Here is a 26,648-nt window from a genome sequence, read left to right on the forward strand (position 1 = left end):
ACTTGTACTCATCTGCATTTATTAACACCAGTAGTCCCAGTGTATGTGCAAGCCCACGATCTCCAGACTGAAAGTGCACTGCACTTATTGCTAAAATACAATTTCTTTGCAAAAGTGTTAATAAATCTACATCTTTCGATATACGTCCAAATCATCTGAATGGGTTTAAACAGCGGCAGTTTCTGATGGGAGTAAGTATTACTGTTTTGACTATGTCAGCTGAATAGGCTCTCAAACGCCGACGAGACTCTTCACCGTCGATGACTGCTCTTCAGCGTCGACGAGGGACACACTGCTCCCTCGACGAGGCACCTCATCTCACCGTCGACGAGGCACCCCTCTGTCGACGAGGCTCCCCACCGTCGACGAGGCACCCTTCCGTCGACTAGGCACCCCTCCATCGACGAGGCTCCTCACCGTCGACGAGGCAACCTTCCGTCGACTAGGCACCCCTCCGTCGACTAGGCCCCTCACCGTCGACGGGGCTCCCCACCGTCGACGAGGCATCTCACCGTCGATGAGGTCCTTCACCGTCGACGAGGCACCCCCCCGTCGACGAGGCTCCCCACCGTCGACGAGGCCGTCGACGATAGCTATTCAGCGTCAACGAGGGACACACCTCACCGTCGACGAGGCTCGCCGTCAACGCGGCTCGCCGTCGACGGAGCTCCCTCGTCGTCGACGAGGCTCGTCGTCGACGCAGCCCCCTCGTCGTGGACGAAAGGTTCCCGTCGACGATGCCACCATCACAGTCGACGTTGCTCGTCGTCGACGCGGCAAAACTCGTCGTCGAGGCTAGCATTGACGAGGCAAAATTGCATTCTGTGAAAAGGCTGTTGTTCAGCGAAGCTCTTTGTCGGCTGCGCAGTTTCCTGCGACTTACAACCAGTGCATTTGAGGGCTCTGTCAACAGGATCCTGTAGTCCTGTGACACCGTAGATCACCAGTGACGGCAGAGATTGCCGTCGTAGAATACCAATAGCGTCTAGTCATCAAGCTGGCATCTCCTCAGAAGAAAAATGCACAGAACGAGTCTAAACGCCTGAGAGTAAATCTCGTGGGCGTAGATGTGGGAGGCAGACTCGTAGCAGGTCAAAGACCCTTACCTTTGAAGCAACCTCAGCTGGTGAAGTAAAGCCATAAAAACATCGAAAATCCTCCCACATCAGAAGGGGGGTAGCCAAATCACAAGAACATCCCCTTCTATCCTACCATGTCAGCAACAGTCAGACAAAATGATCCATGGAAACGGTCTCAGCTTTGCACCAGTGACACAGGGTCAACAAATAGACTTCGTGTGAGAAATATCACAAAATTTAATAGATATATATAATATAAATGAAGAAACTGAGCAGAGCTCAGGGAGACTCCCTGCACACGACGTGCGGTAAAAAATCTGACAGCCTGAGCCTCTGGGGGGAACCTTCTGGTGGGTGCTGTCGCCTGATTGGCTGCAGTTTGGGCTACACAAAAGGACAGGGATAGTCACTAATGTGGAAGTTTTTTCTTCTGTAGCTTGGCTACTTTACTTCCTGGTTTGTTTTTATTGGTATTTACTATGTATTTATAGCATATTATTGCTTTTTTATATACCGTGGGACTCCCACTCCGACGACGGGGAATGATTCAGGCATGTGAATCTATGAAAGACACCCCTAATACTGGAGAATTAGTAGTTCTATTTGGCTCGGTTTAGTGTAGTGAAGTATAACGATGAGCCCCATTCCAAGATGGCACCCGTTAGTAGTGGAGTAATAAGTCCATTGTCAGTTTCTTAAACAACTCGAGGAGAAGGAGAAGTTCAGAGCGGCAACAGCTGCAGTTGTTTGTTGAGTACCGATCGAGGCGGAAAGCGGGAGTTTGTCCATTTGAGGTGGAGGTAAGAGAAGGCTAACGTTAGAATCGAGAGCGAAGTGAGCTCTCTATGGGAATTGTATAGTAGTGTTGGTTTTCAGCGTTTAGCGGCATTGAGATTAGTGTACACAACATTTTTTTACTCTTTAGGTGGCAGAACAAGCACGAGGTTGTTCCTTGAAACTATAAACAGTGAGCCTTAGTCGGACCCATAAAGAGGTAAGACAGCTCTGCGGGCTGGTCTTTACAGAGATTCTAGAGCAGAGTTTACTGAAATAGTTTACTGAACCCGTTTTTTGCATTCAGGTATTTTGCAGAACATTACACACGGCAAGTGAGTACAAGTGGAGTGAAGGTTATATTGCAAGCAAAAAACACAGTGGTGTGCAGAGGGGTATTCTGCACACGTTTTCTTTCTTTTCCTTTTATTTCCCACGATTTAAGAACCAAATTTTTTATAAAAAAGTCCTGCACATAGTGAATTTTAAGAATGTCCTGAATATTGATCTAAGAAGTCAAAGTAATTTATATACATGTTTAGCTTTCAGGCCCCTGAGGAAGAGCTCTCAGAGCTCGAAATGCATCGGGCAAAAAGAAGGGGGCAAAAAGAAGGATCTTCTAGGACGCCAACAAGATCATTTGTTCTTTAAAATTTTATATACATTTGCAATTTAGGTTAAATCTGTTTACAAATAGGAATGTTTTTGAAATATATGTCATTGTGAAAACTGGAAAATGCATGAAGACCATAAGCAGTAATTATGTGATTAGTGTATTATTCTGTGAAACGGTTTAAATTCTTAGTGTTGTTCTAAAGGTAGAACCACACCAGCAACAGTGTACGGAGGTTAAGTGCTTTGTTCACTTAAGATAGGAAGTGGAAAAGAAAATGCCATAACTTGAATCCTAAATGTTTTTAGACAATATTATCAAACAAAACTGTATCTATTTCATAGGCCAATTTAATAGGATGCATCTCTGCGATTTTAAAACGAATTGAGAAATTGTGATCATGATACGCTGGTTTTATCAAGTGTGCAGATTTATTTTTATATTTTGATTTTGTACTGCAATGATTTTAATTAACTATGCAAATAAAAATATTCTTCTTCTTCTTCTTCTTGTTCTACTGAGACGCAGACTCATAGCCCCTGTCAGTGATACACTGCTAACACTTGATAGCTGCTCACTTATTGCTGGTACAACTTCGAACCCACTTGCAAAGAGACTGGTTTGCATGCTTTCAACAACATTACTACTTTTGCACTAGGACAAGTGCAACATCGCCAATATAGTGACCCGATGTGATAGTGTATAGGGAGCCTGTGCAAGAGCGGCTCAGCACCTCAAAATGTGCAAAATAATTATGTTTCCTATGCCTTTGTGTAACGTTTTCCTATTGTAGCTGGCCAAATAAATAATTAATTGCCTTCGTCAAAGAGTCCACTTTTTCTGCCAAGGACTTCTGACTTACGTCTATAGTTGTGTATAGATGGAGTAATACAGTGTTGACGCTTCGTTCTAGTCCCAATAATTTGGTTCTAATGTCTCATTTGTTTGTGTTATAGCCGATAGCGGCTAGACCTTCAACATTATTGACTCCAAACCTCCAAACCACTGTGTGCCATCTCCCATATGTCCTGTACAAACAGATTTCTCGCAGCACTTCGATGCTGCACTCAATTGTTCGGGCACAGTTGTCTGGTCCTCACTGCAAGTTCTTTAAACACATTTTTTGCCCTAGCAGCAACATCCTCCACAAAAGACCTGCTGTGCCTGCTGTGTTGCCCTATGGGTGATGTACTTGGGTTGTTGGAATCATTCTCTTCTTCAAAGTGCATTTGAGATTCTTTCTGCCCCTCTGAATCATGATCTGTTTAAAAATGTAATATAAAAACTATTTGTATGATAAACAGAAGTTATGTATATGTTGATTTTGTTTTAACTAATGCAAATAAAGTTTGGTATCTGCTAAAGATGCTTGCAATGAAGTACAATACCTCCCATAACGAACTACTAGTGTACACATAAAACGTCTAATAGAGTTTTGAAAATGTAATTTCTTTTTTCAAATATTTTTATTGGTATTTTTCACATTTACAACATATGACATATAACATGTAATCCTCATCGCGTTTGCTCATACAGGGACCCTAGCCTATGTGGCTTAGCTGCTGGTTGTACAGTTTTTTTGTAGGGCATATATGCCTGAGCGTCCCTGTTTCTCTACCGTGCAACATATAACACAAAACATATATTCATTGGCGCTTGTGCTAGGGGTGACCGTCAGCCTGGGAGGAGTGAAACAAGTCATTTGCCAGTCCGGCCCCCCTGCCTAGTTGTCTACTCTGACGTGAGAAGCTATAGAGGGAAGAGTGGCGGGTTAAGAGGTGGTGGGGGGGTGTCCTGCTCCCATGGTTCTTTCGAAGGTGGACCCTCTGGTTAACTTAGGCTGGACCTTTTCATGGGGGCTCAAAGGGACCTAGGAATTTGTCCAAGGTAGCCCACATCCCCCTGTTGGGGTTCCACCATGGCGTGTTTCTTAGGGCCATGATGTCCGCTCCCCTCAAATATGTCACCCAGTTCATCCAACCCTTGAAGGTGGCTTTGGAGGTGTCTTTCCACTTGGTGAGTACTGTCTTGACTGCTGCCGTTAGGAGGAAGTCTAGGAGGTTTTTGTCGTGTTGTGTGACAATGTCTGTCATATGAATGCAGTTGTGAGTGAGGCAAACTCTTCTTTTAGCTTGCAGCCTAAGGCCTTATTTATGAATGTAAAGACTTTTCCCCAATTTTTTTTAACCTTTATACAATGGAAGATGAGGTGCGCCAGGTCCCCCTGCTCTCTGTCACAGTTCCAGCATCGGTCGTTTTCCCTCAGTCCTAGGGTCTCTAAACGTGCTGGGGTCCAGTATGTCTTGTGCAGTAGCCAGAATTTTGTCTGAGTTATCACCGGGAAGATCATGTTTTTCGACGGGGACGCCCAGAGGACGTGTCTCTCCTGCTTGCGGAGTGTGGAGTCTAGTTGTGATTCCCAGTAACTGGTAGTTTTCTTGTTAAGCTTAGAGGAGCTGGGGCAGAGTAGTTTGTATAAGTGGGACATCTGGTGGCCCACTTAGTTCAGCTTCTCCATATACTGAATAATTGAGGTTTTATGTTTTGTTATTTTTGATTTCAATCAATCAATCAGTACATTTGTAGAGCGCGCTACATACCCGTGAGGGTCTCAAGGCACTGATACGGATAGGGCTGTTTTGATTTTGAGGAAGTTGTAGAGTTTTATGTTCTGTAGGTTCTGTCGAGTTTTTAGTGTGTTGAAGGTGAGTGGTTTTCCCCCGTCTTCCAAGTGGGCTGGGTATGAGATCCCTAGTCTTTTCCAGGCTTCTATGGCTAAGGGTTTCCCCCTATATTTTATCTTGCAATTTGCCCTCAGGGATTCCCAGTTAGAGTTTTTAATGCTGTGTTTAAGTTTTTGGTCTACTATGAGGAGTGCGTATCTAGTGTTTTTAAGTATAGGGCTATTCTTTTGTGCCTGTTTGTTCACGGTGAGAAGTGTTATTGGGTTGATATTGTTTAGTATGGCTTTCTCAATGCTGAGCCAGATCGGCGTGTATTTCTGGTTAAGCAGGATCCAGTACATCCCCAGGCTTGCTATGAAGGCCGTCTGGAATGTCCTGAAGTCCGCCAGGTTTAGACCTCCTAGTCTTTTGACTAGTTTTAGTTTTTGGAGGCTTATTCTTGGTTTCTTGTCTTGCCATAGGAACTTGTTTATCATTTGGTCTGTCAGGCGATGGAATTTGTCTGTGGGTGTGAGGGGGAGCATTCTCGCCATGTAGTTGACCACTGGTGTGATCATCATCCTTTTAGTGTCTATTCAAACCCACCATGTAATGAATTTGAGCGACCAGGTTTCCAGTAGCCCTTTAATCTTTCCCAAGGTTAGTTTCTCGTTTTAATCGAGTGTGGTCTTGAAGTTTTTTACGAATTAGTTCCCTAGGTCTTTGACGAACCCGGGTTGCCAGACTAATCCGGAGTTGCCTATTACGTCTCTGGTTGTGTGGACGTTAAGTGGCATGCATTCAGATTTGTCTCTGTTTAGTTTGTATCCGGAGTGGGCAGAGTAATTACCTATGGTGTCCATAAGGGCAGTGATAGAGGTTTTGGGGTTCTCTGTGATTATGAGTGTCATCCGCGTAGTCTGCAAGTTTGGCTGTGGTCTAGTTGATGGTGATTCCCCGCATATCACTATTGGCTATAATATCTCTGATCAAGGGCTCGAGTGCCAGTAGGAACAGCGCGGGGGATAGGGGGCAACCTTGTCTTGTTCCCCGTTGGAGATCGAATTGGTCTGAGATTGCCCCATTGATAGCTATCTGTGCCTTGGGGCTTGCATACAATACCATCACTTTCTTCATATACTCGGTTACCGAGGTTGTACGCCCGCATGTACTGTTCTAGGAAGTGCCACGATACTCCGTCGAAGGCTTTCTCTGCGTCTAGCGTGATTGCTACCGCCGGTTTATCAGATTAGGAAGACTGTTCGAGAACATTACATAGGAGTCTTGTATTATAATGAGACATACGTGTCTTCAGGAAGCCTACTTGTGAGTTGTTAATCAATTGAGGGAGAACCTTGTTTAGCCTTGTGGCTAGAATTTTGGCATATATCTTACAGTTTGTTTTGATAAGTGAGATGGGTCTGTAATTTTGGGGCCGTTGTGTGTCTTTGCCTTCCTTGGAGATGACTATTATGTTTGCTTCTGTCATGGATTCAGTTACCACCCCCTCTCCCTCACAGTGGTTACAGACTTTTTTCATAGTTGGGAGTAGGTGAGTTCGAAAGGTTTTATAGAAGGAGGCCGTGTAACCATCTGGTCCCGGCGCTTTGTTGTCTTTAAGGGACTTGATCGCCAGTTCAAATTCGTTAGCGCTTATCTCTCATCCTAGTGACAAAGCATCCTCGTTCGTTATCTTGGGCAGATTTAGTATGTCTAGGTACTCACTGCATCCTTCCTGGTCTAGTGTTTCGTCTCTTTTGTAAAGATCCTGGTAGAATTCCCTGAACGTAAGTAGGATGTCTTTGTGTTGGGTGTGTGTGTTGTTGCGTGAGTCTATGATGGATAAGATGGTGTGCTGTCTTTGTTTGTGCTTAAGGTATGACGCTAGGATTTTCCCTGCCTTGTTTGCCTCGCATAGGTTGATCTATTTATATTTTTTTATCCACAGGCCAGCCCCTACACTCAGGATTTTGTTCGTATTCATGTTTTTTCCCCGTCAATTATTTTAGGGTGTTGGAGTTCCTAGTATCGTTGATGTGCACTGTTTCTAAGCTCTTGATGTCTCTTTCTAACTGGTCTAGGTGTGTCTTAGCTTCCCTGTCTCGTCTGGCTTTGATATCTATTAGTTTCCCTCTGACTGTCACTTTAAGCGCGTCCCACAGGGTCTTAGGGTCCATGTCTGGCGTGCCGTTCTCTCTAATGTAGTCCTTGATGGCTTGCTCTATTCTGAGTTTGTCTTCTTGTTTTGCCATGACTACATTGTTGAACCTCCACCTGCTGGTGGGGTACTCGTTGTGACGCCCCGCTAGTTGTAGGCTGATGCACGAGTGGTCGGAAATTGTTCTTGCCGCTATTTCCGTTTGTTCTATTAAGTGGGTGTGTGAGCCTGGGATTAGAATGTAGTCTATTCTGCTGTAGTAGTTGTGTGGGTTGGGGTAGAAGGTGTAGTCTCTGGTGTCGGGATGTTGTAGTCGCCATGGGTCTTTCAGGTTAAATCTATTGCATATGTTCTTTAGAGTGCTGTGTGAAGCTGGGGGCAGGGCGTGGGCCAGCGACTGTCTGTCTAGGGTGTAGTCTCGTGCAAGGTTGAAGTCTTACTTATTTATCAGCGTGATAACTCCTCGCTTCTTCCCTATTGCTGGTGAACAGGCTACCTATCCTATACATCTTACCCTGAGTCTGGCTGAATCCTCCAGGGAGAGTTTGGTTTCTTGTAAAAGTACGACGTTCCCTTTGGTCCTAGCTAGGTAGTCTAGTACCTTTTTTCTCTTGACCGGGTGTTTGAGGCCCTTCACGTTGAAGGAGACTATCTTCAGGTCTGTTAGCAAGGCTGCGCTATTATGTGTCATGGATTACAGTGTGTGTGCCTCGCTTTCCTTCTCACTCTACTCCCTATGTATGGCTTCGCACATGCTCTTATTGCTAGCATTCTTTGTGTGGTCGTGGGACCCCCCTAGGTTTCCTTGCTCTGGTTTCGGACAGACTCCTCCCCTTCATTTTTCCCGCAGGTCTGTTTTTATGCGTGGTTGTAACGAGCAGGTAATAGAGACGTTTAGGGATAGTGGAAAGTGTCAGAATAGATAGTAGAGACAGCCAATTCGCACAGGACGAACTACAAGAAAACGACAAGCGACCACAGACATTGACAATACAATACAGACATACAAGACAAACCCCCCTCACGTTCCTCTCCCCCAGGCCCTCCCTCCCTGAGCTAACCCATCGTATTGTAGACGTGCGACGGCAAGATCCCCCGCCCCTCCCTGGGATATATTGGTTCGATTTGGCGGTTCTATTTCTAATTAAGATTATGCTTGTTCACTTAATCACTTCGCTTAAACACCTATTTATCAGCTTCTTCCCCATGTCCCCCTTGGTGGACCCCCCACTGTGTATCAGAAAGGATATATAAACGTCTTTTAGTCTCTCGTGGTTTCCAACAGTTTGGTTACAAACACCATCCTTGTTACCGTGTCTTTAGACTCTGCTCTGGTTTCCCTCTCGTTGTCCTGTGGGGAAACCTTGACCATTCTTCTCTTGGCAGGTCCGGGGGGAGGTGTGTGGGCCACTTCGTTCGGGCCTGTTAGGTGTTGTTAGTGTCTGAGGCCTTCTGTTGTCATAACTGTGAGGTAGATACCATTTTTCATCCTGAGTACATGCTCTCTTGCCTTGTTTCTCCCCATTTTTTGCTAAAGTGAGGCGCCCCTCTTTTTGACTCGGCTTGCATAGCCTCCATGACTCAGACTCTTGGTGTGCTGGGGCTCCAATGGGTCCACTAGGATGTGCTTTCATGAGGTAGGCATGATTATATTGCGGCTGCTTTAGTGTAACAGGCCGAAGTTAACCCCTACCTTCCCTGGATTGGCTTGGTGAGCCTCTAGACTGCTGGCAACGGCCAGGTGATCCTAGAAAGAAGTAAGCTGGGAGGCAGGCTGGAAAACGGAGGGTATTGAAACCTCTCTGTGAACTCTCCCTACACACATAGCAGGCCAGGTTTGGGAAATACAAATATTGTGCTTGTCTAAGGAGAAGGAATCGTCATAGAATCCTCCTACCAGCGAGAACTAAAAGACAGCTGTTATTCTTTTCAAACTCAACCAAGTTTACTGTGAGAAACCAATAAGGATCAGTTTATTCATGAGGGCAGTAATGTTACTCCCCTGTTTAAAGTACATGAAGTAAAGCCTGACCTTTATGCTTTATGCGTTATATGTTCAAGTGACCTGAGAAGGAGACTAATTACATCTACAAATGAGTGATTGGTTCAAAGAGATAAACCACTTCCTTTTGCAATCTAGACAATAGATTAGGCTTAAGCACCGCCTAATTATTGCTTTTCTAATTTGTATTGGATATTCACAAGGCTAATCTAAAGTCAGTATGTACATGTGATCAAAAGAAAGTTTAGCACTGAAATGTAGCCTGAACTATATCGAAACTTGTGATTAAGGTTATGACTAAGTAGCATTTCCTTGTATTTCATGATTTATTGCTGATTTGTGAACTGAAGGGTATTAAATGTGAATTGAAGTACTACTAAGACAAACGTAATTGAAAGCACACTCGAAAAGGAAAAGATAAACGTTTCTACTTTTATAAAATTACAGTGTAGTGTCATTTTTGAGTGGATGGACGCTGAGTTATGGTAAGGGTGTGACGCAAGCTTAACAGTGATGCCTCTTAGTTAGACCTTCCTACTCTGTGCCAGGCTATCCTAGGTGATCTGGAACCCCCCAGGTCCAACAGAGGCCTTCTGGCTTATCGTTGAATTTGAGACTCAGGGGTTACAGTCAGCCTCGGTGTTGGGTTGTTAAAATGGCGGCCCCCACTCAGTGGTTTCGGTTTCCCTTTCCCTCCTGCGGAGTCACCCTGTGCTGGCTGGGGGTTGGTAGATCTCTCCGGGGGCAGGGGGGAGAGCACGCATTCGGTGTAGGTGCCGATTCCCCCACTGAGCGCTCACCGTTGCACTGGCCTTGTATCCGGCTGGTTACCCCCCTTGACCGGCTTGCGTGGTGCTCGCTGTGTTTTGCGCTGTTTTCCCTCGTTGAGCGCTCGGCGCGGCTCGCACAAGTGTCGCCAGTGGTCCTGTTGGCTTTTAGCAGTCTCTAGCTGTCTTTGAGTCTTGAGTCTTTGTTTGACTCGCTCCGCAACTCCGGCGTTCTCTACTTGGGGTTCCACCAAAATGGCGGCTCCCTTTTTGAAGCTTCCGGTTTTCCGCTTACTCCGCCTACTTTATGTATATATTTTTTTTAGCGTGTTCTAGGGGGTGGGGTCCGTGTTCAAGTGATTGCTTATTAATTTTCCGGGGGTGCGCTTGTCTTCCTCTTGGCCCCGTTGTCGAGCCTTAGCTGTCACGTTTGGTTCTGTTGCGCTTAGCTCTGTGCCTGATCTAAGATGGCTGCTTCCTGTAACAGTTCCAGTTTCATTTTTGGCTCAATACGTTGGGGGTCGTTTGTTCACTGTGCGGGCCACGGGTGCGATGGGGATCTCACAGCGGGAAGCTTGCAATAACCTTGCTGCCCGGCTGACCAGCGGGGTGCCCAGCAGGTGTACTATCAGTTACATCCGTACTTATTGCCTCTCTGTTTGCTTCACTATGTAGGGCTCTCACATAGCAGGCGCCAACTTGGGGATCGGCGTTATCTTTGACCATCCTCTCCTATCCCTTCGCTATTCCGCCTTCCGTCGCACCACCAGTTGTCACCAACTAGCACAATTTGTTCTGCTTTTGCGTTGGTTCTTTCTGCGCTTAGATCGGTGGCATCGTGTGTACGTTTTGCTTTATCCCCGGGTGTAGCGAGCTCTGGCCTCAGGCATCTCTCCTCATTGCCGTCCAAACCACGCCCCCCGAAAATGTAATTTATTTAAGCAAGGAGCTCAGGCCTAAAAACATTACAAAGTCAACACCCACATTTCAACAAAAATGTGTTAGTAAAACAGAAAGTGTATGTATGAGACTTATCTTTCGATGTGTCTGGATATGCAGAATTGTCTATGTTGCTAATGCCAGACACACTTTCAGGCTCTATGGTGGACTCAATCCGTTCCTCAATAGGGGTCAACGGTGGCTGAGTTGGAGTTCCTCCTTCATGGTCCTCATTTATGCGGGTTGCTAACTTCCTTTTGGCTGTTGATTGGAGATCATGCAATCTATTTCTGAACGTATCTACTGATCTCTGTGTCACCCCCACACAGTTAATCTGCTACTGTATGCTCAGCTGTTTTTTGTGAGTCTGGCACAGAGAGTGATGTTTAGCCAAACAAGGCATCATTATGAAATACACACTCTCCTTTAAAATTTCTAATTCTTTCTCAGAAAATTTTATTGGTCTTTTACTCCCTTCACAATCCTTCTCCTTCTCCTTCTCTGGGTTCTGGCAATACATTTACATGGTTTCCAAGGGTGGATGGCAAAACTTCTTGCTCATACCAAATGGACTTTAGGGGAAATCACCAGTCTGAATGCTCTCCATAATTCTTATAAGCATGCAGTACACTACTTACTATTTGTGAGTTCATCATTAACTGCCAGAAAGCAACTTTCAGAATTTCCAACTCAATTTGATATTTACCAAATTGCTATTTCTGATTCTATAAAAAGCAAATCAGAAAAGGTAAGGCTAACACATTCGTACATACCAAATAGCGATTTGAAATTTGCCATTTTGTAAGTATTGCAAATGACAAATCCGTATTAGTGAGCTTTGTACATGTAGTCCCTCAGTCCAAAGGTATAACTTCCTATCGGGTCAAAGCTGGTTTCTGTATCAGACTTTTGTTCTAGTACAGCTGGCCTTAACTTGCACCTAGGTACTGGTCAAGTGCAACCAGATGACCCAGGTCAACTTTTTTGGTGCTATTTTGAACCTTAAACTTTAAAAAAAATATAACTCAGATTTTTGGAACAAGGAGATTAAATAGGCTTGCTCTGTCCACTCCATGCATCAACTTGGTATTGCAGTGCCACCAGGAATGGTGAACTAAAAAAAAAACATAACTCTGGTTTCCTTTCTTGGATTTTTGTTATTTTGTTGTCATTTTATTTATTAAAATTCACTAAATTTTTCAAAATGTGCTGCCTCTAATTTAGAGCTGTCTGCTCTGTGCCATAGCTGTTGAGCTCAGGTTAATTTAGTGACTTTAAGGATTGTGCTTAATCCTTTAGGTGGGTACTCACATCCCTCAACTAATACCCCAGTTTCTTGGAGTATGCAGTTATGAACAATATTAATGCTGGACTGTAGTAGATGCAACAAAGGTGACATGATTATAAGTGCAGAACTAAGGAGACACTGGCTATGAATCTAAAGGCTGCAATGATCCCAGGAGTAGGACTACAACTCCAGGAGGACTTGACCCCAATGGAGGCGCAGGTTACATCATTCATAGCACCAGTGTTGGTTGCTGGAGTTGATGGCACAGACACCTGTGAGCTTGAGACCTTACTAACATATCAGGGTAAGTGTAAAACAAAGTCATTGTTCTTTTTTGAAATTATGATTTAATACCTAGAGGTACTTGGACGTTTTGCCTCTCACCATGTTGTAGAATGTTTTCCATTCACACTTTCCCAAAAACATGTGTAGACTTTGTCTTTTTTATATGTATGTCATAAGAAAGGTATGTATTGACAACACTGTTTTCATTCCAAACAACAATGATTTGTTGTCTGTGAAGCTCATATAATTTCAAGGATATGTTTTACAAAGTCTTATTGGTGACTACCACAATATGCTTGCTTAGTTACAAAGTAAATCACACTTACAACACTACATCCTTTAAATATTATTATAGGTTGAGTTGTATTTCAATGTGCATATAGCATTCCCTACACAGGTATATTAATTTATTTTTAATATTTTCTTACCGATACTTGCTTTTACTAGGCCTATGATGAGCACCTCTCAAAAGGCACATGTCTCTAAATGGGTATGTTTTATACTTTTCTTATTTTAGTTCACTTGAGCCCACAGTATGCAGACCAGTCTTTAAAGTATGCTCCCTTGGTTCTTGTACACTGATTTTAAACTTTATTGTAATACATTGCAGTTGTCTTATGTACTTAAATGAAGCATTGCTTCTTTACTGTATCATACTACTAATACTACACACACATTCATGGAAGAAAGACATATTGCGCTTATATGATAAAGTCTGTGTAATATATCAAGGTTATAAAATGCATCAACTATACACACATTACAGCTTAAAGCATCTTAATGATTCTACCCACATTTGTTTGGTCTACATTATGTCAAGTAAGGTTCCATCTGTTGTCACACAGTTATCCTGTGAACATACGTTTGTGATTAATATAGTACTTCATTTCCTAAAACACATGGTACCCAGACTCCTAGTGCAACTGAACCTTCTACACTATTGAAGCTACAACCCTGGCCGTAAACCATATCCTAACAGGTCAGATATGGTCACCTTGCTAATGAAAGAGCATTGAAAAGGGCAGTGCTCTTTTGATTCCTGTTGACTCAGGTGTAAGGCTCTTTCTCAAGTGTAACATATTGGGTACGAAATGCCAGATTCTTCTGAGAAAAAAGATTGTTGAGCTGAACCTATGCAAAAGGTGGAAACCTACAATATGCTTATTAAATTACAAAATGCACCCTACTTCTAACTCTACATTTTGAATGTGTGTGTGTCCTGCATTCACCAGACTGCAACTGTAGTGTCATGTGATCATGTGCAGTACTGTCCAAGGCAGATTCCTTACAAAGTCACTTAATCAGTTGGGCATGTCTGTGTGTGTTCAATAAAGTCTATGAAGCAGTACGTTCAGTTAAAGGTTGCATGCCGGCGAATAAAGACATGTATTGCAGAGCTCCATCTGTGGCATAGTCACTTGCATGCTCCAAAGCTGGGGTGGATGCTACAACTGCCAATGAGTAGGGGATACGAACAAACAAGCCTGCTCTCCCTGAGAGTTTGCCACGGTCCAGCAACTGTGCGTACAACATGTGCCCCATGAAGCAAGTCATGGTTGGTGTATGTAGAGTCAAAGCACCACTCTAACTTGTACAAGACCCTCGAGGGAGGTGAAGACCATACACAGGAGCATTATCAGAAAGCCCACCAAAAGCCTGATGGTAAGGCTGAAAGAAGAGATACTGAGCCACAGAGTAACCCAGAGCTATCATCAATACAAAAAGAAACACTAAAAGCAGTGATGACTAGGTATGAAGAAGCTCTAAAGTCAGTGACAGCCAGCTGCAAGGACGCTCTGGAAGCGGAGACAACCTAGTGTGAAGAAGTACTAAAGGCAGTGGCAACCAGGGGTGAGAATGAGCTAAAGGCGATGATAACTGGGTACAGAGAGTACAAATGTAGTTACAAATATGAGCGTGGGAAGAGGCAAAAAACCTCTTATCAGGCGCATTGACCAAGTTTGGTTGAGCTGCTGTTGCCTGCAAAGTAGCAAAATTGTGAAATTCTTGAATGGCAGTTGAAAATAGCACCAAATACGGTCCAGCTGCATTCATAAAACCACCAACACCATTCTATACCGCCAAAAAGCAGAATATTGGCATCAGATGGACTGCATGGATTGAAACATTTGATGATGATGCTAGCTGGTGAAATGAAGGATGAGCTTGTTGAAAGAATTGATAACCTCATCAGCATAGTAAATTAAGTTAATTCAATGGCATGCATCTTAGAGTCATCAATGTGTGCCTCTCTGATAGACGATGTATACTGAGAGAGACGCTCAGTCTAGAAAAGGTACTCATTGCTGCAATAACTGAGGAATGTGAAGATCGACTAGCTGCTGATATGGAAGCTGGAACAACACAGATTGAAACAGCATTGATCAAGAAGAGTAAGCAGAAACACAAAGTGGAGGCCTAGAAGACGAAATCTCAGAAGAAAAAGAAATTGTGTTTCCATTGTAGATTCTCGTTTCCACAAGAAGTTACATGTCCCGTCATTGGACAGATATGCAAATGCTGAAGCGACAACAACATTTTGTAATGATTTGCCAAGCAAAATAGAAACTAAGAGCCAGATGTAAGACCTGCAAAATAGCGCCTCGCAAATTGCAGCAATTTGCGAGGCACTATTTGGCATGTACAACAGTTTGCGATTCCCAATGGGGTTGCAAATTGCGAGGCTCATGAATAATAATGTTGCAGTTTGGGCATGTAGGTGTGTCTAGAATGCTTCTGGAACTTTGTGGTGCCCATTTTCTTGTCTCAACGTAAAGCACAGAGTGCATTTTTGCTGATGCCCCAAGACTACGCTAAAGGTGAATGGCTACCATGCAACTTTAATTTTCAACAATGGTGCAACGATCAATATCATGTTGACAGAAAAATACAACAAAGTGTTTCTGATACCACGTCTTACACCATAGAAAACAAAGGTGTACACATGGGCTGCTTTTGCGCCATTGCAAAATTAAAGGTCATTTGTAGCAACCATGAGGCAAAGGAAAATGGCAGTACAAGCAGCAATTCATGTACTCCAAGGTCCTTCGTCAAGTGCATGTGTACTCAGTTTCAGCATTGCTGCTGACATGGGACTGATATCCATCAACTTCAACCTCAATGCAAATTCTGAAATAGTGAGCCAATTCCTGTTCTTATTTCATGGCCGAGGGAAACACAAGACAATGAAGGTACAACTTCACCTTAATGAGTACATTTGTCCTGTTGTTCAGCACCACCGTTGGATTACTTCTTATTTACAGGAGGTCATTGGGACAGAACTGGAAGCATTATCAAAGTGGAGAAGCGTGGCTCAATGGTTAGAGCGGCAGACCCTGATGCAGAGGTCTAGCTCGGGACCAGGGTTCAATTCCCCGTCTCGGCGGGTCTTGGGCTCAAAATTCCACGGACCTGATAATTCTCGCCTCGGTGCCTATTCCAATCATGGAGTCCCACTCTGCAACTCTGGGCAATAGCTTGCTTAATCTCCACAATGGCACCCACAACGCTAAGGATGCCTGGCCTCCACCTTGGGGGTGCCCAAGAGTGGACACCTCAGAGGGAAAGCCAGGATGGGTTCCACAGCGGTATTCGTACAAGCGCCTTGAGACCCTTGCGGGTGAGTAGTGCGCTATACAAGTATCAATTTACAAAGGATGACGTCATTGAGCGTTCTGCTGGTCTGACGCCATGGATTTTACCCATAGTTGTAGTGCCGAAAAAGGACAGTGGATGTACAGTGCCATTTGTGTTGATATGCGCCAGGCCAACAAGCCAATTGAGAGAAAAAAACATCCAGGTCCACACATAGCAGACATGATTACTCAGCTAAATGGCACCAAAGTCTTCTCCCGGTTTCATTTGAACAAAGGGCACTGTCAACTCTTTATGCTAAGCGGGATGGAAAGGCAGATATATGTCCACTCCTTGTTGTACTCCGAGTAGCCATGTTGACAAAAACTGGCTGGAACCAGCGTTTGTATGGTCTTAAATTGCCCTGTTTGTTTTTCTTATCCTTATTTTAATTATTTCTATGCATGGTGGGAAAGGCAATTACCGTTATGGGGAAGAGAGGGAGACGTAGATGGGAGGGGGAGGCTTCCTTCGTATTCCTCGTGGAATGTTCGATGGGAAGAGAACATTGGAGAATCCATTTATTGTTGATTTACGACCCTTACATGCTGGACATGGAATATTAAAGATTTAAACTCCCCTAACAAGAGGCATCATCTTTGGAGGTATTTGGGAGGTCATCAAATAGATGTAATTGCCATTCAGGAAACACATTTGAAAAGGGGGGATGAACAGCGATTGCGGCATAAACTTTATCTCCTCATCTATATCTGCTCTGCTTCTACCAAGCATAGCGGAGTAGCTTTGATGTTTTGCTCTTCGGTACACTTTCAAATGAGGGATAGCAAAAAAAGATAAGGATGAATCATGATAGTCAAAGGCCTCCTTTATGTCTGTATTTGTACAATAGCTTCGATTTATGCTCCCAACACTGGCCAATTCAGAATTTCTACTATCTTTCTCCTCCTTATTGGGTGGATTTGCGGAAGGAGCCATATTATTAATTAGGAATTTTAATCTGATTTGGGACACCACTTTAGACACCACTCATTCCCAAAGATCACTAACTGATATCTTCACTAAAGCAGTAAAATCCACTCTCCACTAACTGGGGATACTAAACATATGGACAACCCTCAACCCCAATACACGAGACTACACTTTCTTTTCGCACTCCCATAAATTGTATTCAACAGTAGCTCCACACTATACAGAGAATCAAGATTCACTCTGTAGTTATTTCCGAGCATGCCCCACTGGTGGTCATTTGTGACTGGTCAGTACCGACCTCCAAAATTCGTAGATGGTACTTCTCTAATGCACTTACATGTGACAGGCTTTTTCGCGCTGAAATATGGAAAACAATAAGAGAATTTTTCTAGATAAATGACCCCAATGATACCTCATACTCTAATACCTGGGTTACATTTAAGGCAGTTATACAAGATAATTGCATCTGGTTGATTTCCACTCTCCATCAACACAAAGCCGCGGATAGACAAATACTGGAAAGAGAACTTCTTCTGGCAGAGAAGGCCCATAAGACCGATCCCTCCCTTTGTTTACAGAGGACAGTACCAGCATTGAAAGGGAAGCTTCAGGCGATCTGTACTAATGGAGCTGAGACTAGGCTCTTACACTTAAAATCAACTGGTATGAGCGTAGCAATAAGATAGGCTCCATGCTTGCGAAACAACTGAGAATTAAACAGGAAAAGAAATATATTGGACAGATTAAGGATGAGAAGAGAACAATAGACATATCTAAGGAAGGGAAAGCCCGAGTTTTTCCAGACTTCTATAAACAATTGTATATAGGAGAAACATTGGCCTCAGAAACCCAATCAACATTCCTAGATGCAGGTACATTGCCACGCATTCCCGCAGAGATAAATGAAAACCTAAATAGTCCTATTTTGAGGGAAGAAGTACAAGCTGCCATAGATTCTCTCTAACGTCATAAAGCTCCAGGTCCTGACGGATTTAACGCTCACTTTTATAAGACTGCACTCCTTATTTGACTGACATCTTTAATTATATAACTATCTCTCAGGAGATGACTCCATCTATGAGCGAAGCGCTAATCACAGTCATCCCCAAGCCTAGGAAAGATCCGCAGCTTATGGCTTCTTATAGGCCAATCATTTGGCTTAATCTTGATGCCAAATTATACACCAAGATATAAGCCACTAGAATGGAGGGGATAATCCCCAAACTGATACAGCCCCATAAAATCTGGGTTTGTCAAGGGCTGCCAAACCCATGACAATCTACAACGTGTTATTCATCTGAAAGTAGATAAGAAGCAGATCTCCTCAGTTTTGTTGGCACTGGATGCTGAGAAAGCCTTTGACCGCCTAGGAACACACTTCATAATTTTGGATTTGGGGAAGATTTATAAATATGTTAAAGGACAATTATCCTCATCCTCAATCTCTGGGACTGGTGAATGGCACAGTTTCTGAGTTTTTTGTTCCTGACAAGGAGTACGAGACAGGGGTGTCCCTTCTCTCCAATACTTTTTAACCTCTGTTTAGAGCCCCTAGCTGCACAGATAAGAGCTAACAGTGAAATTCAAGGATTTCTTTTTTGGGCAAGATAAGCACAAAATATCACAATTCGCGGATGACATCCTCCTGCCCATCACTTCTCCGTGTACGTCCCTGCCAGCTCTACAGAGGGAACTCAGGGTCTTTGAAAGAATTTTCGGGTTTCAAGTTAATCTTTCCAAGTCTTTTCTTCTTAAATTGACGATCCCTTCAACAGAGATGGAGGAAATTGCAACCACCTTCCTGTTACAGAGTGCCAGGAGGGAGATTACATATTTTGGGCTTGAGATTCCACCTAGAGCCACAGATTTATACAGAGCAAATTTCCCTACCTTGCTACGACAACTTAAAACAAATTTTAAGCGATGGGCCCATTATATCTTACCTGGATAGGTTGCATAAATTTGATCAAGATGACAGTTCTCCCTCGTATTCATTCTTTATTTGTTTCAAGGGCTACCAATTGAGATTCATAGGGAATTTGTCTCTGAAATACACAAATCCTGTCGCTGATAAGGGAGATTTTGGGATACCCAATTTCCAATAATCTGAATATGTTCTGTTGGGCCTCCCAGGCCCCTCATTGAAACATCAGACCCTGGGGACCATTTTATTCCGTGGCTCTGTTTGGGTGCTGCCAGAATGGCCAAAGCAGCAGCATGAAAGAAGCCTGGTGCCCCATTGATTCCCCAATGGCACACCCGATTTTGTCAACTCCTTGTATTGGAACCTATGGCTGATATAATGAATGATACAGAAATGTTTTGATTATTGACAATGTAATGTTCTATGCTGATACCCTGTATTTTCAATAGCAATAGCTTGACCAAAAAAAAAAAAGAAAGATGAAGGCCTGCGCTGATAAGTAAAGAGGTGCTACGGGCATTGTTTTTTAAGAAGTAGACCAAGTCCTAGTCAAATAAAAGCAGAAACTCAAGACTGAAGATCTGTTGAGAATCGTAACAAGTAAAGGACATATGGTGACCACTCAACGTCCCGGAAAGTCCATTATGAGAGCCTTGTCCAATTACAAACGTCTGCCTTGATGTTCATCGGCTCTAGACTGCATGAGTGAAACAAGTCCACCTGAGTGCCCAAGTCAAGAATCGGAATCTACAGCTACGATCCCCGATGACAGTGAAACTCCTTCACCTCGTACAACTTTATCTGTAAGATTGGTGCGAGTACCTCGAAGACTCATTGAGGAACTCTAATGTATATATGTTGTCAATATTTTTTTTTTAACAAAGGGGGAGATGTAGTGTTGTGTGATCATGTGCAGTAGAACTCTTGTGATCCTAGGCAGACTCCTCACAAAGTTATGTATCACTTGGGTGCGTCGGAGTGTGGTCAATAAAGTCTATGATGCAGTATGTTCAGTTAACGGTTGCATGCCGATGAATGAAGAAGTGCATTGCATAGCTCCATGTGTGGCGCAGTCATTTACGTGCTCCAGAGGTGGATACTACAGCTATGGCCCATATGCATCCAGACCACCCTTGTGATCCGTCATTTTGCTCGAGGCAATCAAAAATAGTAAACGTCATACTCCCATCTCACCTGCTGCTAAAAGAATGCAAATTGTGGATACCTTTTAAATGGATGAAAGTATGCATATTTAGAAGTAATATCTGCATATTTTCTACAGTTCTATGCAGGATATGTAACACACCTTAGAATGTATCACAAAAAGTGAGTACTGAAAGTTCTATTTTACAGACCGTCCTGGCCACAGTTTTGAGCAGAAGCAGGGATATTTGACCACTTTAGTCCAAGGTAGATGGTTGTTTGCTCCTGGCAATGTAAAGGTATGTGCTGCTTTTAGTTGGAAGTGTTGCATCTTTTGTTGCAGCAAAAGTAATTATGAATCACAATCCAATATTATAACACAAGCAAAATAAGAGGACAACAAATCTATCAAAACAGGACACACTACAGCAAACACAGTACAATACAACATCACAATGCAGAAACACCACCAGCACCACAAAATGCAGCAGGGCACATGTGCACCAATATTATGGTCACACAGCTTCACCACATTAGTGCTTTCATGACATGGTCTGAAAAGGTGCTTGCAGCAAGCAGTCCCTGGTGTACCACCACCAAGGCATGAAATAGCGCCAGTCAAACATGTATTGTAGCCCGGACCATAGAGTCACCTATCCTCTCTCCAGAAGTATCACACAATTGAAGATAATATGGGAACATACTAAATAACAATGTTATTGACACTGGATTCACAATTCTATTTGTGCATGGCCACGATATGGTATGTGCTGATGTTATTATATGTAGCAAAGTTTGCGAGATGACTTGGATTGGATATTTTGCATTCTGTTCAACATGCACGACTAGAGTAGCTTTATATGAACATAAACTATATTATATTGCCATGAAATCTTTGGTCACAATAACGAATAACGTTAAGTTGACAGTTACACACCTTGCATGATAAATACAGGACAGATAAGAAGATAATGTGAGTTTATTTGGAGCTGTGCATTTGTATATGCGATAAATCAATTACTATGTGGAGTAGGTCAGTGTTCAAAAGGGCGTAGGTATACTAACAGAATATTTTTTTTTTAAATGCCCAAGTATTGCCAGATTAAGCTTTGTTTTCTGCTTGGTTGTGTATTTTAGGAACCAGTGCTCTGCATTGCTGTTGTGATGCAAAGCAAACTGGAGGAAGATCCCTCGATGGCTTTGCTGTAGATTATGGTTTATCCTGGGTGGTGACCTACAGAATCTTTCCAGAGTATGGCTTAGCTGGCAAATGATGCCGCCCCAGTCTGCAGTGAAGATGGCACGTCCACGAAAGAGTCAATTACTTTAGAAAGTTCGGCACTCATCACTTCGCCTTCCACCATTGAGGCCTAATGCTGATTCTGTAGATTCACAATCTCCTTTAAGTGAATTCTAGTGCTCTACTAAACTGCTGATGTTCTTGATTGTCCATTTTAGACAAATTCCAGAAACATATTGGCCTATTAATCAAAAAAAGTTCAAAAGTATAGCTGGAGATTTAGATCTTTGCCCGAATGTACTTTTACTTTTTGTTTTGGTGTTCATCAATATTCCCAGTGGTACATCTGGAATGCTGCACCGAGTGTGCTACTTGGAATGCCATGTGATTGTTTCCCTGGGCTCCTATTCCCATGGTGTAGTGCAAAGTAGCATACAAATCCACACAGGATGAGCGGAGCCTCCGGAACAAATGCTATTTTGTCTCCTACGTTGGGAAAACCTTTTCCCAATGGATAAACTCTTTCCCCACACAACCAGCAAATGCAATTACTTCTCCTACGTGGGGAAAACATTTTCCCAATGGATAAACACTTTCCCCACACAAACAGCAAATCTGGGTGTAACTTGCTCCTCTATTCGTCCTGGAATGTGCAGTAATCCAGTTCTTGGCTGCAGTAAATCTCCAACCAAACCAGAGTGGCAATGGGTCAGAAATGAGTTTGGTTCTCTCCTGTGGATTAAGGGATTTCGACTGGGTTACCTACCTGGCACTCTCCTGGTTGATGTGTAACTACAGACAGTGCTTGCCCCGGTCCTGACCATGTTATAAGCACCAGCCCACAGTTTGCATGGTGAAGGTAAACAATCCTTCTTTCACCTGCATGTAGATATGCTCACCACTTCTATAGGGATCCTATATCTTAATCGCCCTGAGGAATACCCCGGACCTTTCATGGGCAGTCAGTTATGGGCATGAACAAGTTGGTAATAAATTGGTTGCATTGGCCATTGTGCCAATAAAACATCCCCTTTTTGTTTTTAAGATTTTATGTATAGCTAAGGTACCGACCAATAAGGGGAATTCCCACTGGTTTATCTGAGATATTTTTAACATCTGGGTCCCCACTCTTTCCAGGTATCATACTGTATCCAAGAATTGCCTCACAAAGTGGCGGGTGAGTCCCCCCTGGTAGTATCATCTTACCAGGGTGAGGTAGGAAGGCATTGACGAAGCATGCCAAATTACGTGGTTAGGCTTCTTCAACCAGAAAAAGTGTCTCTGCTTTCATAGCCTATGGTAGTCAACACAGACCATAATGTCACTGTGCCCCGTCCCTCTGGGTTTGGAGGAGTTTGCAAATGACAATAAACGTACACGTTTGTAGGCTCTCACAAACTTCCAAGGCAAACAACACTTTGGATTGCCCACTTGCCACCCATCGGGTGAGATTTAGAACTGCAAATGCCTCTGCACTCATGGAGGAGAAATCCACAGTAGTCAATTAATTTACAGCCACCAGGATTCCATTTGTAAATTCATAAAAGATGTACAATAGGTGTTTCCAGCCATAACATTTCCAATTATGGCCAGAAATATATTTGTTAATAGGCCCCATAGTTCTTGTTGCATAGTTCTTGTTCTTGTTGACCTGCTCACTAATTTGAATAAATGACTTCATTTGCTACATTGCAGGGGGCTACATTTGGTTTTGTAATATAAGACCATGGGTACTTACCGCGGTGGTTATGCACACCTAAGGACATGGCAATTGAATAAAAAAATCATCTTCTATTGAATTTATTTTGTTTCTTTACCCATTAGCATATTTGTATAATAAATGCTCTATATGTGTTTCTGGACAGCATCCCTTTATCAGTAGAGTAATTCATAGTTAATTGTCTGTTCTAGGAATGGACAGGCAATCATAAATGCAGTTTTGTTGTTGTGACAAGATAGTATATTAGATATACTGTCTCACGTGCCATCAAACTACTTATCTGCCATGTTAGATGTAGTTATGTGTTCGTAAACTAGAGATTTTCAAGATATTGTTCCCTAGAAATTGTCCTTGGAGCGCTCTATAGTGGCAGATATTCTTGAGTTGTAGATGACATAAAACAGCTGGTTTTGCAACTGACGACTGTGGTTGTAGGGTTTTGGTTGGTTTTGGTTTTGATGGTACAGGATCACTAGAGGCATTACCGGGTCATTCTCCTGGCTATTCAGTTTGTGGGGCATTTGGGCTATTTTGTACAGCCATGACACCTTCAATATAAAGTATACATTACAGTGGCGGCTTGTCCATAGGGGTCACAAGAGCACCTGTCACACATCCTCACTCTGCAACTAATTGAGTGACGTATTACAGCTTCTCCAGGAAAACAAATTATTTCATGAACCGTTTGTTTGTATACAAAAGCTGTAATGTCATGTTAGCACCAGCAGAGTACACCGCTAGCTGTATTGCACGTGTGTCAGGCGGGGGCAGTTACACCTCAGCCTCTCACAATCTCCATTCACATCTGAGATGATCTGACATGTTGTTCTACCTTCAGGCAGTGTAGCATGTCACATAATGGAGCTTCAGGGTTGTCAATCTTGCACCCTTTTACCATTTCATAAGTAGAAATAGAGAAAAAGGCTACCTCTGTACTTTCAACCCTATTGCGGCTTTTGATTGGGTAGAAGCTTATGGACCTGGCTCTGGTGTGGGACTTGGGAATTGTGAAGAGCACAGAAGTTCCAGGTAAAAAAGGCTGCCTCAAGTAAGCTTTATTTTCAGCCACTCATGTAGCACGCTGACTCCGGCGGGAACGCACTAGTATAGCATATGTATTTTCCTGTGCAGAGCTTGTAAATGTGTCTGAACATTCATGTTCACCCGTAGCCAATCACAGAGGACAGAGCCTGGGTATATACACAGCACTTCCATCTGCTTCTCCCCCGCCTGACGTCCCAATTTCTCCCCTCATAGTCTAACCGTCGTATTAAGCTACCGCTCACTATCTCTTTCATTTTTCAGCTCACCTATTTAGACTACCCTCCAAGAGCCTCCAGCCAGGTATCTGTGTAAAGAGTGACTTTGCTAACGCGGGATTACTGGTTACTAATTATCTTACCAAATCCCAAACTATGTCGACTGAATCGTTGGTACCTGTCATTGAGTAAAGGTAATCTCGCAATAAGTCAATCAATTTAAGAACTTACACCACTCTAAATGACCACTGACCAAATTTAAGTTTTAAAGATTTAATATAAAGTCAAAGATAATTGAAGATACAAACTTCTCAAAATGAGATTCAAAAGGTAAATTGGTATCACTATAAACATGAATTTCTTGAATAATCTAAGTCTGAAGAACAAAATAATAAGAACAAGCTCAAAAACCATCAGGGTTGCCAAAATGGATACAAGTTGCAACCTCAAAGTCATTACAGAAAAGAAAATTAAGGTTAGTCTGTCCCTACACTATACTAAGTGACATCCCTACTTAGCAAGATCTTAACCCTCTAGGTGTCAGCCGTGGTGACTTCCTAAGAAGATCACGCACTTCTCTTTGTCTTTTCTCTGATAATGGGTCTCTCCTGATCAGCCTATCTGCCTACCCATCCGCTTCCTTAGGCTCCCAAAATCATCTGCTCTGCTCTCCTCCCGGGTCTCTTTCCCTAATACCAAATCACATTTTCAATAGAAACGCCCCTTGGGACGCCCCTCACGTGGTACATCTTTGCGCGGCAAACTCCATGATGGTACTCTTGAAGACCCTCGTTATAGTTGACCTTGGTTCCCAGGCTTCTTCTGCAGTGCGCTGATACCCCCTGAAATTCCTGGAAACTCCTACAGGCCTGCGCAAGGCGCCACTGAACAAAGTCCCTTTCATTCGAGCTGATTAGGACCCTCGCACCTGCATACAGCTCGTCCTGCAGTGGGCCTCAAATTCCAGACTCCACCATATCTTTAGTCATAAAACACTCTCAAAGCTCGGTGCTGGACACCTCGCGACCTCTTCTCTAACGAGCACATGACGATTTACACGACATGACATTATCTCCTCTGGCCTACTTGATTTACATGCAGCAGGTCCCTGCACTCTTAAAACGTTAACTTGATTTAAACAGCAAACATTCTTAACTAGCATACGTTTCTAAAATAACACATCTATAAAGCATATACTTTTAACCCTAAGTTCAATAGTACATTTTGGAAGAACCACGTCAACCTTATCTCACATTATTTTAGCAGCACGTTCAGGTTTGCTGTGAATTGCCCTAAGGCCTACACATAATACTGGATTTTCAAAGTTACATTTAATTCGGACATGATTCTTTTAACATGAGAACATGAGGTTTTCACATATATTCCAACATTTCTACATTAATCTCACACCGTTATAATTATAGTTACTCTACTTAACATTCTATACATTTCACTACTAAATATAAAACACTCTGTATATTTCACTCCTGGATATAAAACACTCGTGTGCAAAACATGTTTAAACTAACTACGTGCTTGTAAATATGGCGTACTTATACATTTTTTTCAAACTTGTGCTCTCTCAGTCCCCCCTTTGATGACCTTCAGGGGTCATCATCACCAAAACACTAAAAATGTAGAACCCTTCAAAGTGAAGACAGGGCAGTTCCACCTCTTTTCATACTCTCTAATGCTTTCAGACTCTTATATTGAGTGTCCTGCATCGCTGTCAACTCTTCTTCCTGTTTCTTCATAGCTCTCTGTAACCTATTTGCTCTATAACATTGATACAAACGCACCAATCCCCACAAAGTGATTACGCAAATCACAATTATGATGATGGGTTTCAATATGTACCAAACGATACCCTTTCCTAAGTTGGCAAACCAACTTCCAACTTTACCCATTCCATGACCTACTTTTTCCCACACATTTACCTTTGCCAGGTCCTCAATTTCGTAGTGTATGGCAGTGATATTTTGTATATACTTCTCTAGAGGTTTTGAATTGTCTGGAATGTAAGTACAGCATTCCTGGACCTTCAAGGCCTTACAGACTCCTCCCTCTTTTGCTAACAGAACGTCTAAAGCAAGTCGGTTCTGAAGAACCATTGCCCTAATCGATTGCATCTCCCCTTCTATCAGCATCAAGGATCTTGCAGTACTGGCAGATAGCCTATCTACGACTGTAGCTAACCTCCTAATTTTGATGTCATTCATTATTAATCCTAA

At 43.0% G+C, this 26,648-nt stretch overlaps 1 long non-coding RNA gene and 1 pseudogene across 1 annotated transcript in view; both read left to right on the forward strand.

The window, feature by feature from the left end:
- Positions 1-1,793: 1,793 nt before the first annotated feature.
- LOC144767462 (uncharacterized) overlaps positions 1,794-26,648 on the forward strand; it is a 169,300-nt gene continuing 144,445 nt past the window's right edge. Inside the window, exons 1-2 of the long non-coding RNA XR_013598213.1 lie at positions 1,794-1,879; positions 2,005-2,073. This is a non-coding gene — a long non-coding RNA (uncharacterized LOC144767462). The remainder of the gene's footprint in view (positions 1,880-2,004; positions 2,074-26,648) is intronic.
- On the forward strand, positions 11,971-12,115 carry LOC144771198 (U2 spliceosomal RNA; annotated as a pseudogene).

This window comes from Lissotriton helveticus, chromosome 7 (genome assembly GCF_964261635.1).
Source record: "Lissotriton helveticus chromosome 7, aLisHel1.1, whole genome shotgun sequence".
In the NCBI taxonomy this organism is placed as follows: Eukaryota; Metazoa; Chordata; class Amphibia; order Caudata; family Salamandridae; genus Lissotriton; species Lissotriton helveticus.